The 12,055-nt window shown below is 40.1% G+C and overlaps 1 protein-coding gene across 1 annotated transcript in view; it reads right to left on the bottom strand.

Annotated features, from left to right (window-relative positions):
* LOC115367652 (E3 ubiquitin-protein ligase RNF19A-like) overlaps window positions 1–10,795 on the bottom strand; it is a 30,465-nt gene extending 19,670 nt beyond the window's left edge. Inside the window, exon 1 of the mRNA XM_030063495.1 lies at window positions 10,652–10,795. The gene's annotated coding sequence lies outside the window, so the exon portion shown is untranslated. The remainder of the gene's footprint in view (window positions 1–10,651) is intronic.
* Window positions 10,796–12,055: the final 1,260 nt, after the last annotated feature.

Genomic DNA, 12,055 nt, shown 5'->3' with positions numbered 1-12,055 from the left:
TTTAACAAGGCTGAGCACAGTAAAATAGGTTACAAGTCTGAGAACAAAAATACATGTAGGAGGCTGAAATGGACAGAGGGTAAATGAGGACAGCCACAGACTCAGGTCTGTCGGTTCATCTTTGGTGTAACATCACTGACTGTTTACATGCACAATACTTTGATTGTCATACAATCAGGAGAATGCTGTGATTACAATATGGATTGTGTAAGCATCTATATCTGTTATCTAGTAAGGTCATGTTCCAAGTACTAATGCCGCACTTAATGTGATATCAGTCATGTTATAAGAGGGTAGCATGGACATGAAGACAATACTGACTGCAACATTACAACACAATCTGTTGTTGATTAGTACACCCACCCTTGATTGTCATATCCTTGGAAAAACAAAACTGCAGTCAGAACCCACAATGAATAATGGGTGTGTGAAATGGGAATGCTCAGAGCATTCCCTCTCACTCTGCTCTGGCTTGTAAGAATCAAAGTCCAAGTGCGAGCTAAGGTCCCATTATTTAGTCCATATTTAACTTAATGTAACACTACCCTTTGTACACCAGCATTTTTCTTCAGAAAATTATTGGTTTATTTGGTTTCACCTAATGTTGTCCTCTTTATCAGTTCTTTTGGTAGCATCTATCCATCCACCTATTTTCCATGCTCACTTATTCCTATTCAGTGTCGCATGAGTATGGAGCCTATCCCAGCATGCATTGGAGAGAAGACAGGGAAACACCCTGGATAGACTGCCAATCCATCACAGGATGAACACAAAGACAAACACACTCACACCCATGTGCAACTTAGAGTCTTCAATTCCCCTGATGTGCATGTTATTATATGGACTATGGGAGGAAACTGGAGCACCAGGAGGAAACCAGTGCAAACACGAGGAGAACACGCCAAGTCCACACAGAGAGGATCATGGCCAAGATGTGAACCCCATATCTTCTTGCTGTGACGTGATACGCTTAACCACCGAGCCACTCTGCGCTGCCCTCTCCAGTCTCATGTTTGTCAATATGAGCTGACAGAATTTCCTCAAAAAGTAAGGTGTGTTTCTGTGTGTCTTGATCTTTGACAAAACACAAAAGCCAGAAGAGAGACGACTGTGCTCGATTTGGTGCCTGGTTTGCCCAGGTTTTATGTAGACTGGCATGGGTGTGGGAGTAGTAAACCACCAAAATAAGAGTATAAACTGTTAGCTGGCTTACAAATCATGTGATATTGTGTGAAAGCAACAATGGCACATTATACTTCAAATCACCATATTCTGAACAAATGTACCTTTTACTGACTTTTTGTATTGAAACCCAATCTTGTCACCTTCGTCAAGTAAGCAATGCATAAGCCAGGTGATTTCTTCATTTAAACAGAGAGCCAAGTCTGGCGATCAACCAGCAACAGCGACAGCATTCATTCACAGGAAGGCTATGAATTTTAAGCTAAAACAGGGCATGATAAGAATGGCAAGAAACAAGATGTGAAGGTGGATTAAAGCCAAAACCTGTAATGAAATACATCCACCCTTGTAATCTTGACAATATATCACATAATATTGTCTTTCTGGATTTTATATTAAAGTCTTGGCTATTTGATACTATCTAGTGGTGGAAAAAAATATTCTCAAGGCGATAATGTGTTAGTGGGTAATCCACATTCATCCATCATGAAATTGCTACCCTCAACTCCAAAGGCCATGCCCCAACCCTTGCCCTCAGCTGAAATGCATAAGCTCAAACCAAAAAGGTACTTTAACAAGACTGGCATGACAGAATTGTTTTTATGTGAGTAAATTCAAAGATTCATAGTAGTGTTAGGCTTACCCATATGGTTTACCATGAGCCAAAGATAAATGAGATGCTAAAATCATCTCATTACGTGAGGCGAAAAAACAGTAATTCCATCTCATCAAGCATCAGAATGGTAACCAAGCTGTAAAGGATAATGCTGTTTAAATGGTAGCTTTGAAAGTTTAAGTGTCACATTTCAAAACCAAACCCTGCATAAAATTAAGTTAAGACACACTTAAGTCGCAAAGAACACAAATGGGTGTGTCTATGTGTTTTACTGCATACCTTAATTTCACTATTTTGGATAGTCTTCATTTTGAATGTAAGACAAATCTTGCCAAAAGCTGGAAAGAAAAGCCAAAGATTCTCTTGATCTGTGGTTTCCAGGCGAGTTTTCAAAGACCCAATACTGTTAAACGAGACACCTCATGCGTATTGCATAAGGTGTCTGGTTTAAATTTATGGGAAAGATGGTATTCACAATTGGCGCTGACATCAATGTCCAGAATCACAGGAAAAACAGAGACATCTATATACTACATACTTAACTATGTTGTAGGTGCAAATCACATGACAGTGTGGAGTAAAAGGACGAGAAGCACTGAGCTGCAAGAAGCTACTATAATACTGGTTTCCAGTAAGAAAAAATAAGAACTTGGTCTGTGCAAAATCCAAAGCTGGGCCACTGCTTACGCTGTCTAGTCCTAACTACATAATGCTTTCCAACACAAGCTTTCATGAATAAAGAGCCTTCAGCTGTTTAAGAACTGAGATGCTGGGCCATCATTACCTATCATACATACCTCAAAAAATATATTCAGCCTGAGAGGTGCAACACTAAGCATTATGCACGCACTACAAATGTAGCACCAAGCCATGACTATGACTCACCGACTGAGTCAGTGGATCATCAGGACAATAAAGACACAATGTTGCCACTGACTCGGTCAAAGCCTCTGTTTGTGAGCTAAATCTGGGCCTCTGACATCATCATCATGATGGGCCAACCACAATGAGACACAATGTACTAATTTAAGGCTGATTTATTGTTTCTGTGTAGATGTGTCGCCGCTGGCTAGCATTTATAGTTCTACACTGGTGGGTCTGCATGTGGACCACAAAAATGGTAGATGGCTAGGTCAAGTTTTTATTAATTCCATGCTAACAAACCATAGATAAACACTTGTGTTGGCATTCTCTGAAACAGCGTGGCAAATATCACACATTTCTACACACAATGATGACAATAACCAAATGATGCTTTGGGACATTTCTCATCATGAATATAGTGACATGTGACAGTCTTTATTATTTGGGGATAAGGGGTCAAAGAAAAAACAAGAACAAAGAACCAAAGAACCAAGGCGAGCAAATCATAATTCATGGGGTCATGTATTGCTCTGTGCACTTATGTTTTCAGAGAGGTGCACGTAAGCTATGGCAGCGGCCTCTGTGGGCTATGCAGGCACAACAGACACCTGCAGCTACAGCAGCATTTTGATGCAGAATCATAAATTGGCTGTTACAAACGTGATGCAAAAAACGTTAAGCCTTCAACACAAAATAAAACCATAAAAGCCTTTCAGAAAGTTTCATTTATACATTAACATTTCAATACTTACAGATATTTCAACACTCAACATACTACACGCTGAAGCATCATAACAAATTATCTTTGATCTGATATCAACAAATAAATTCTCTCATGCATCCTTTTAGCAGACACACTATCTCCAATCCAAATCTTGTGTAGCCCATAACTGAACAATGCCACAGACCATCAAAAACAGAGAATGCTCCTCTGTTGCGACTATTGAAGGTGATTACCCAGTTCCATGGTGAGACTCTTCTATAACTGGCTAGAGGTCCTTACCTCGTACTTCCACACAGGGAAACTCCTGTGACCAGAAACCCTGCACCGTAACAAGGCTTGATGATATATGGACCCGGCTAACTGAGTCATGTGAGTGAGAGGAAAGTTAAACAGGATCGAGGAGCAATTTCAAGCAACCGCGAGGCAATGTGAAATTACAATCCCGAGCTGTAATTAAAAGAGAACAGCCTGCCTCTGCGCTGTAGCTTGGCACACTAGTGAGAGAGTGAGTGGGACTTTCCATGTGACTGTGGTCAGTTTGTATGTGTGTGGATCTGTGTGCACGCGGATGTGCATGTGTCCAAGTTCTGCAGCCCAAGGGCTTTCACATGCAACCGCGGCTTACACATTGGGATAGTGGCCCAGTTCCTGAGAGAACTGCAGGGCAGGAAGCCTAGTACAGCAGAATAAAGAACTGTTCAGACTCCCAAAATGCACCCCTCCATCCCTTGGAAGAAATCATAGAGCTTACATCAGCTGATATGTTAATGCTAAAGACCTATTGGAATAAAAATATGCTAAACCCTAGTGGTTCCCATCCTGTTGATCAGGAAACTGTCATGGGATCGCAAGATGTTTTTAGGGGGACTGGGTCACAAAACAATTTATGTGATGAGGTATAAAAAAAAAAAAAGCAAGCAAAATGTGGCATTTTGGGCTGCAGTGGTAATGGTTTTAACAAGTAAGTATGGCCCTTCAGACCACAAAGAAATAACATGATGGCTCCTGCAAAGCTTTAACAAAATATATGCAGGTTTCCACTGCCTGTGATTTTCAAGAGGACCAATTAGGCACATAACCAAATTCTAGTGGAACACTGTGTGTTGTGGGGCATGGCTGGTGCAAAGCCAGGGCATATTATAGGTCAAATCCTGTTTCATAATTGCAACATGTAATTTTGTTGGAATTTAATTAAGCTATACTCTGAACCTGTCCTGCTTGAGCAAGATCCTGTTCCACATACTTTGAATGAACAAGGTAAAATTGCATTTGATGAGTGTTTAAAATGTCAGCAGAAAGTACAACTTCAAAGATCAGTAACTCTTTCAGCATACTGTTAAACTAATTAGGAAAAAAAATACATAAACTGGATCCCAACACCAAGGTACATGCTGTGAACAACTGAACCCCTCACATAGAGCTGTTTTCCCCTTAAATTATGGTAGTCTCTAAGTTTTGAACTGATGACTTTCCTGTCTTCTTGACAGTGGTCTTGGCTCTGATTCTCCACTCCAGTAGTGGAGTAACAATGCTGATCACAAATAGTGCCTGTATGGGTTTGTTTAGCTGATGTAAGAGCAGTGCTTCTTCTGTTTTTATTTAACAGTGGTGTGCCATCACAGCAAGGATGTTACCACCACGGCAAGAGTACATGTGAAATTAAAATGAAACTGTAATTTAGTCTTAACATTATATAAAACTAAGTGTAGTCCATTGAGAGACATAGGGCAAAATTCAAATCACTGCAAAAAGCAGCACATCTGCAAAACTAAATAAATAAATAAATAAGATGAGATAAGATATATAGGAAACACTGTGTATTACAAAGGAAGAGTCTCTGCGGTGTTTCTCACCACTGAAGCCCAAATATAGGCAGGGGTGATGTAAGTGTCCGAGGATTCTTGCAGGCCTGGTTTTCTGTGCCCGGTAACTACCTTTTTTTTTTTTTTTTTTTTTTTTTTTAAATATCTAGTGCATGCATGTGTGTGTGACTGGTGGATGCTGCTTGTGTTTTATTGTGTGTACCACTCAGGAGATGCACCAAATTTCACTGTACGGCTGTGCAATGACAATAAAGGCATTCTATTTCTATTCTACCTGCAAAGAAAAACTTTTCTTATTTTCAGTTGGGACAGTATACTGGGTGGCTCCACTATAGCTACCAGACTGCAGGTAGGCTGCAACAGTGACTTAACTGAGGCCTCTTTGGGCTGTCACAAAGATAGATAAGCCAGCTTAGGCAACATCCACTAACATTTTAAACGATTCAATTCAAATCACAATGCTCTGCTCCCAACACAGGGAACAACTTGTGGCTGAAGGGTTTCTTCTACAAAGTGTTCCGTGATGTAGACTAATTTCCGGTGACATTCCTGCCAGAGGACAGACTTCCTGATCATGACAATGCATTCAGCTTTTGACATTGGAGCAGTCAAAGAGACAAGACACCAAGTATTCTAGAGAAGCTACATTGCTCTTAAGGCATTTTACATAACTTTGTTTAGTTACCACAGTGTGGAGGAAATATATCAGCTCTTTTGTAACTGTCAGCTCTGTCTCCTGCATCAGACATTCCTCTGAAGCAAATGCAGGCCTGTTGTTGTTTGCCTGCCCAGCACCCGTCACATTCAGGCCAAATTTCTGTTCACTGGACAACAAAATAACCCTGTACCTTAATGAATCTCTATTTAGCTTGTCATCTGCCAGCTGAAGTGTATTAAGAATTTATTTTATTTTTATTTAACCTTTATTTAACCAGGAAATCCCTTGAGATTAAAATCTCTTTTTCGAGGGAGACCTGGCCAAGAAGAGCACACCATTACAGAGTTACAAAAATTCTAAAATAAAACACGTTAAGAACAGACAAAGGACAACAGACACATACAACAAAATCCAGTTTAGGAATAGTAACTGCACTCTTACAGTAACACAGTTTTTTTATCGAATGCATGGAGATCAAGAGAGAGTGGGCACAGGAGGCATCAGAGTGAAGGCTCTGAGGCAGCTTTCAGCAGTATTTACTAAACACTCCAATTTATAGCCAAGAGGGCAAGGTACTTTTCCATTCAATCCTGTAAACTATGCTGAGGCACCTGCTCCATTTGAATGTCATGACAAACTATAAGTGAGAAACTATGACTGCACAATGAGGATTTCTGCAACCTATTCTGGAAGCCAAAATTTTAAACTACGTCATCAGTAAATCACCAACCCAATCATGAACTGACACCGGCATTTAATGATGGCTGTCTGTTGCCAACTGCACTTCATGTTAAGTGCACATCAAGCATAAACAGTAAAGAACAGATTGTTCTAATGGCTGCGTGACACAGTGGGTCTAACCATGTGAAAATTAATCACAGGTTTTATGCCAACGTGCTAATTACCTAATAGTATGCGCTTGATACCATTTACCATTTGATGACTGACGTGCTTGCCTCACTCGCATATTTTCCACTGGTGGAGCACGCAAAGTTGCCCTTTCTGAGAAGTGTGGCAATCACTGTGTTCTCCTGGCTGCTGAAATTTAAGATGTCTAACTACAGCTGTAATGTTAACATTCTTATCTCTCTCTTTTTCTTATAAGAATAATTATTCATTCAAATTATGTGGAAAAGGAGTATAGCTTACTTTATTATTTTAATACAAACTTTTATTGACCACTACCTGTGCCTTTGTTTATTTATTTATTGTTTGCTTTGTATTTTATCAGGCTCTCTCTGTCATTTTGGAACAGGCAGCTGTAATGGTGACAGGCCATTAACAGAATACCTAACATTTATGGGGTGGATCATAATCACCGGATGATCATTTAGAGAACCCCTGTGAGAAACAAGTCAAACACTTTTTATGGCTTTGACTGAGAAGATGACTAGCTGGATGGGTTTTCCACTGCACAAGCCAACGGAGAGAACGGAATATTGTGTCCATCTCAAAACAGTGTTTAGATGTGAGCCAGTGTCATATGAGGGCAGAGTGGAAATCAGTAGAAAGCAGTAGCTATGAGGGGAAGTGGGTGGCATGGGTGAGTCCACCTCATCAGCCATCTACATCCACAACCGCCAAATCCCATGACAGTCCCCTCACTGTCTGTCCTTTCTGCCGGGGCTAAAGGCTTTTCACCCCGACCAGCGGGGGAGTAGGAAGCAGATGGGTGGTAGAATGGGGGAAACGGCGCTGTTCCGCTCTGCGCTACAATGGAGGAGGAAAGAGACACGAACAGCCATTCACAATTCACCGGCAGCGCTGGGGCTCACTGTTCAATGAAAGCCACAGACGCACTGATGGACTGCATTGTAACTTTAAAGCTGCTGCAAACATTTGTTTCATTCATTTTATACAGCCTGTAAACATTAGCACAGTGGCAGCAGCCCAACATAGCTGGAAAATTGCTCCCATGGGTAGAAAAATGTATAGCTAACTGTATCTATAGTACATGACTCCCCTCTTAAAAGTAACAAATGTATTTATGGCATAATTGTCCGTTACCATGATATAAATATCCAAAAAGAATGATACTTGCACCACGATACCAATTGGGACTAGCCTAATCCGGGAATGGGATCAGGAGTGAACCTGGCTCTAAGAAACACATTTACCCTGTGGCGACAGGTTTAGGATACTGAATATCTATGGAACAGGAGGTATTATTGATTCCTGGACAGTTATATTTACTGGAAGACAATAAAGTCATCTAAACTTCAACCTTAAGTCTATGTTATTATCCATGTGCACATGGTTGGACATTAACCAAGCTTATATTAATACTCTAAAAGACCATTGTTATCACACTGGAAGACACATGTCTTAGTAGCTTGAACAGAGAGGAAGACACAGGGCTGGCTGTGTATTACACTGTGGCCAAGCTGGCAAGACACAGTGATGATGGCCAGTCTCACAACCTGACATTGAGCCAGAAACTGCCTATGAGATGTAAAGATATTGCGGTTCCGTGCTGCTCCTCATCTGACAAAACAACATAAGGTCAATCGAGGATGTTTGCCCTGCTTTGACTGAGACAGTCTGTTCCACAAAACTTTTCAGAGAGAAAATCTCCAAGTCAGACAAATAACCAGAGTGTGTGGTCAGAACAGAACTGCTACTCTCGTAGTGTAAGTGGGTCAAAAGACTCAATCTGAACCTCCACCATCCTCTGACTGTAACAGCACAGCTACCAAATCCGTTCATTTCCAAACACATTGACAAATCAGGGCTGTAACACTGTTGACTATACCATAAAAGGTGTACAGAATCTTTATATGGGCCCGTTTTTAATCATTACAAATTAATGCTGCTATAGAACCATGCATGTGCTGTACAGTAACACAGTGAGAAATCATGCTTTATCAAAACACTCCAATAGCTGAAAGGTCTGTGGCTCACTGACAAAACTGTGATGTAAAAATGAGGCATCTGATTAGCTAGAGACGCAGATTGCACTCCTCAAGGGCAAGTTTTCCATGTTACTGTGATTTAGAATCTTTTAGAGAACTATGAATATTTTTAGTTCATTTTCTAATGTATTTTACTTAGCCTGGCATCATTACAGAGTACAAATTATTTGGGCTCCCAATTAGCATGAAAAACTGTGCTATTGTAAACTGGCTAGGTGTAGAGCTGTTCACCATGAACAACCAGCAAAGAAGAGTAATCTATTACATTGTTTGAGAAAGAATATATTTTGTGAGTTCTTATCTCTCTAAGTAAAAGAATCTAGTCTGGACGCTATCCTCTTGTCCTTTTGGAGTTGCATGTTTTTAAATAACTCATTTGACATTAGTAATTTCACTTCCTCATAAGCAGCTTCAAGGTTTAAAAAAAATATTTTGCAAAAATATAATGTTTTATTACTCCTTCCATCGCTGGTCAACGGAAAAAATACCTATTTCAATGCCATACATAAAGCTGACTTTTCCAGACTTACTGATTTAGTGGGACAGTCGTGGATACAACAGCCTCTACAGTGATCAGACAACCAACAGTTGCTTCACATGGTTTCACAACAAGTTCATAACATCAACCCTCTTGATATCTTTGGGGTCAATCTGACCCCATTCAATATTTAACATCTTGAAATACATGCTTAACATAGTTTTCTTTGCTTCATATTTCATGAGTTTTCCTAATTTGATGAGGACAAGTGGGAAAACATAAAATTAAGATGATGATCTGTTTTCAATGTCCTGGACACATTTTGTACACATCAGTGTTTCTCTGGAGTCAAATGGACCCAAGCCTTTTTTCACTGTATAACACACACAAGAATTATTAATATTTTAATTGTTTTAGTTGCTTTGATTAACACCGAGGAACTATGGCATGCAGTTTATAATCTTAAAAAATCGTTCCTCCTCTTTAAAACCCTAACCAAACGTAACCACACCTGTAGCCGTGAGAGAACCACTGATAATTCATATATTTGGAAGGGAAAAACATAACTTCCCCAACAACTCTGACGCATAAGAGGGGCTGAGTGGGGGGTTATGTTTTATTTAAAGGACTATATAGGTAGTCAACAAGAAACATGAAGAACCTGACACTTAAACTTTGGTAAAAAAAAAAAAAAAAAAAAAAAGTATTATAATAATTTTCTGGGGTCATATTGAGACCAAACGGTTAAAAAAAATGTTAGTAAATTTGAAGGTAACAGGAGGGTTAATGGACTTTGCAGCATTTCACCACCGTTCAAAGCTAACTACAATCAGCAGATGTCCGAGCTGTAGCCCATGTTAACATTTGAGTTGAGGATTTCAAACAAACAGTCCTGTCCACTCCGCCCCGGGGCTCAGCTGACGGGATAACTTTCTCTCGGGCTGCTACTGAAGTCAGACACTCAACTCGAAAACGAAAACGCGACATGAAGCTCTCCTGGAAGGCAGGACAGATTTGTGTTTACATTTTCCACAAGCTGGCTAGCCAGTGGTAGCCTCCTAGCTAGCGTGGATTGACTTTATGTAGCCGAGGCTAACGTCCAACTTAATCGCCCAAAGAGTTGCTCACTAGCCGAACTGCGACTCGGCTTTGTTTGGGTTCGGTTTGCGTGTTTGCTAGCCGAGACAGCTGAAAGGCAAACTGGTGTATCGAAGTAGGAGGAATACATAACTTTATCCGACATGAAAAGAGGCATTTAGCAGACATGATGTTCGGTAAAGCTGGCTAACGAAGCTGAAGGACTAGCTTCACGGTAGCCCCGCAGAGGAGGAGGAGGAAGTTCACTCTCTGTGATATTAACCAAGCTCGTTTCCAGCGGTTTATTTTACACTTACCTTTGAATTTCCTCGATTCTGCCGTTAGAGCAAAGTAACTGTGCGTTGTTTCACCCGGTTGTCCGCCTGTACAACAAGGGTGGAAATTTGTTGCGGAAAACTTCGCAGATCAGTCCAGGCACATTCCCCGGGTGGCTGGTTGTTGTCAAGCCAGGAAACAAAACACAAATAAACCGATACTTCCGGTTCGGAATATTCCTGGCTGTTTTTTTTTTTTTTTTTTTTTTCCTTTTCAAAATAAAGGACCTCGCCACATCATGGTGCATGGTTTTCAGAGTAATGGAAACTCCGTGGTTGAGGTTGAGATAGACATCATGCCACATGTGGAGGAGAAACTGTGATAAAGGAAAATAAAGTTGTACCGTCAGCGTTTATTTTCATATATGGAGTATACAGCACGCCTGAATATTGCATTGCAAGTGCAAAGCAAACAGGAACACAAAATTTACACGGTGAATTAAGAAAAAAAAGAAAAAAAAAAAAAACCTAAGATTGATACTATGATATGATTTGATGTTTCAGCCTTTGTTCCTATTTGGTTTGCAACTGCAAACTAATGTTTAGGTGTGCTGTATACTTTATTCCAAGAGGGAAAAAGACTGCAAAACACGTCAGTCCAAATACACAGGATAAAAACACACGATAGGACACAACTGTGTGTTTGGAGATATGACTTGTGTTCATCTGTGCGGTACATATAATAAAATATATTTCCTGTGTTTTGTGCTTTTATTTTTAAGGCGACAACGGAATATATATTTTTATCGGCACTTGTGAACTTGACACATTTCCCCGCCAGTCCCACTGCCACCTACGCCTGTAGTTGTCTACTAGTGGACTTATCGCCCCCTTGTGACCACCGAGGAGTTGCGTCACTCCGGCGGGGACACGCTGTACAGGACGTGCGTTAATCCAAAGTATTACCCGCTGCTTTCTACACTCCTCTATCACAACTTTATGTGTTTATATTAATTTGTTTATGTTTAGGTTAATGTAATGGGTTAATGTTAAAGTAATGTTATGTTTGATGACTGATTGTTGCTTATTTAGATCTAAGATCTAAGCTTATTGTGTTGTAAAGCCATGTGAAATAAATAAATATATAAATAAATGTATACCCTTATGATGTCTCTATTTTTTGCAAGTATGGAATTTGCTTCACTTAAAACTCACTGGCATCTTTCAGAGAGGTAGCTGTAGGGAACCAGCTCCAAATATTTACACCAATACTTTTTGTAGAAGGAAGCTGTGGTCAACTGTAGCCCATCAAATGCTGTGGATAAGTCAATTAACAATGTTGCACAGCGATTTTTAGAATATAAATTAGTAATTATTAAGGAGTATGGGAAGGTCACCAATTTGCCTTAATATAGTCCATGCCTTATTTCTGTCTTTAAAAAGGCT

This window comes from Myripristis murdjan, chromosome 11, assembly GCF_902150065.1.
Source record: "Myripristis murdjan chromosome 11, fMyrMur1.1, whole genome shotgun sequence".
NCBI lineage: Eukaryota > Metazoa > Chordata > Actinopteri > Holocentriformes > Holocentridae > Myripristis > Myripristis murdjan.
Note: the sequence above shows the minus strand (reverse complement) of the source record. Positions and strands in the feature narration are given on the sequence as shown.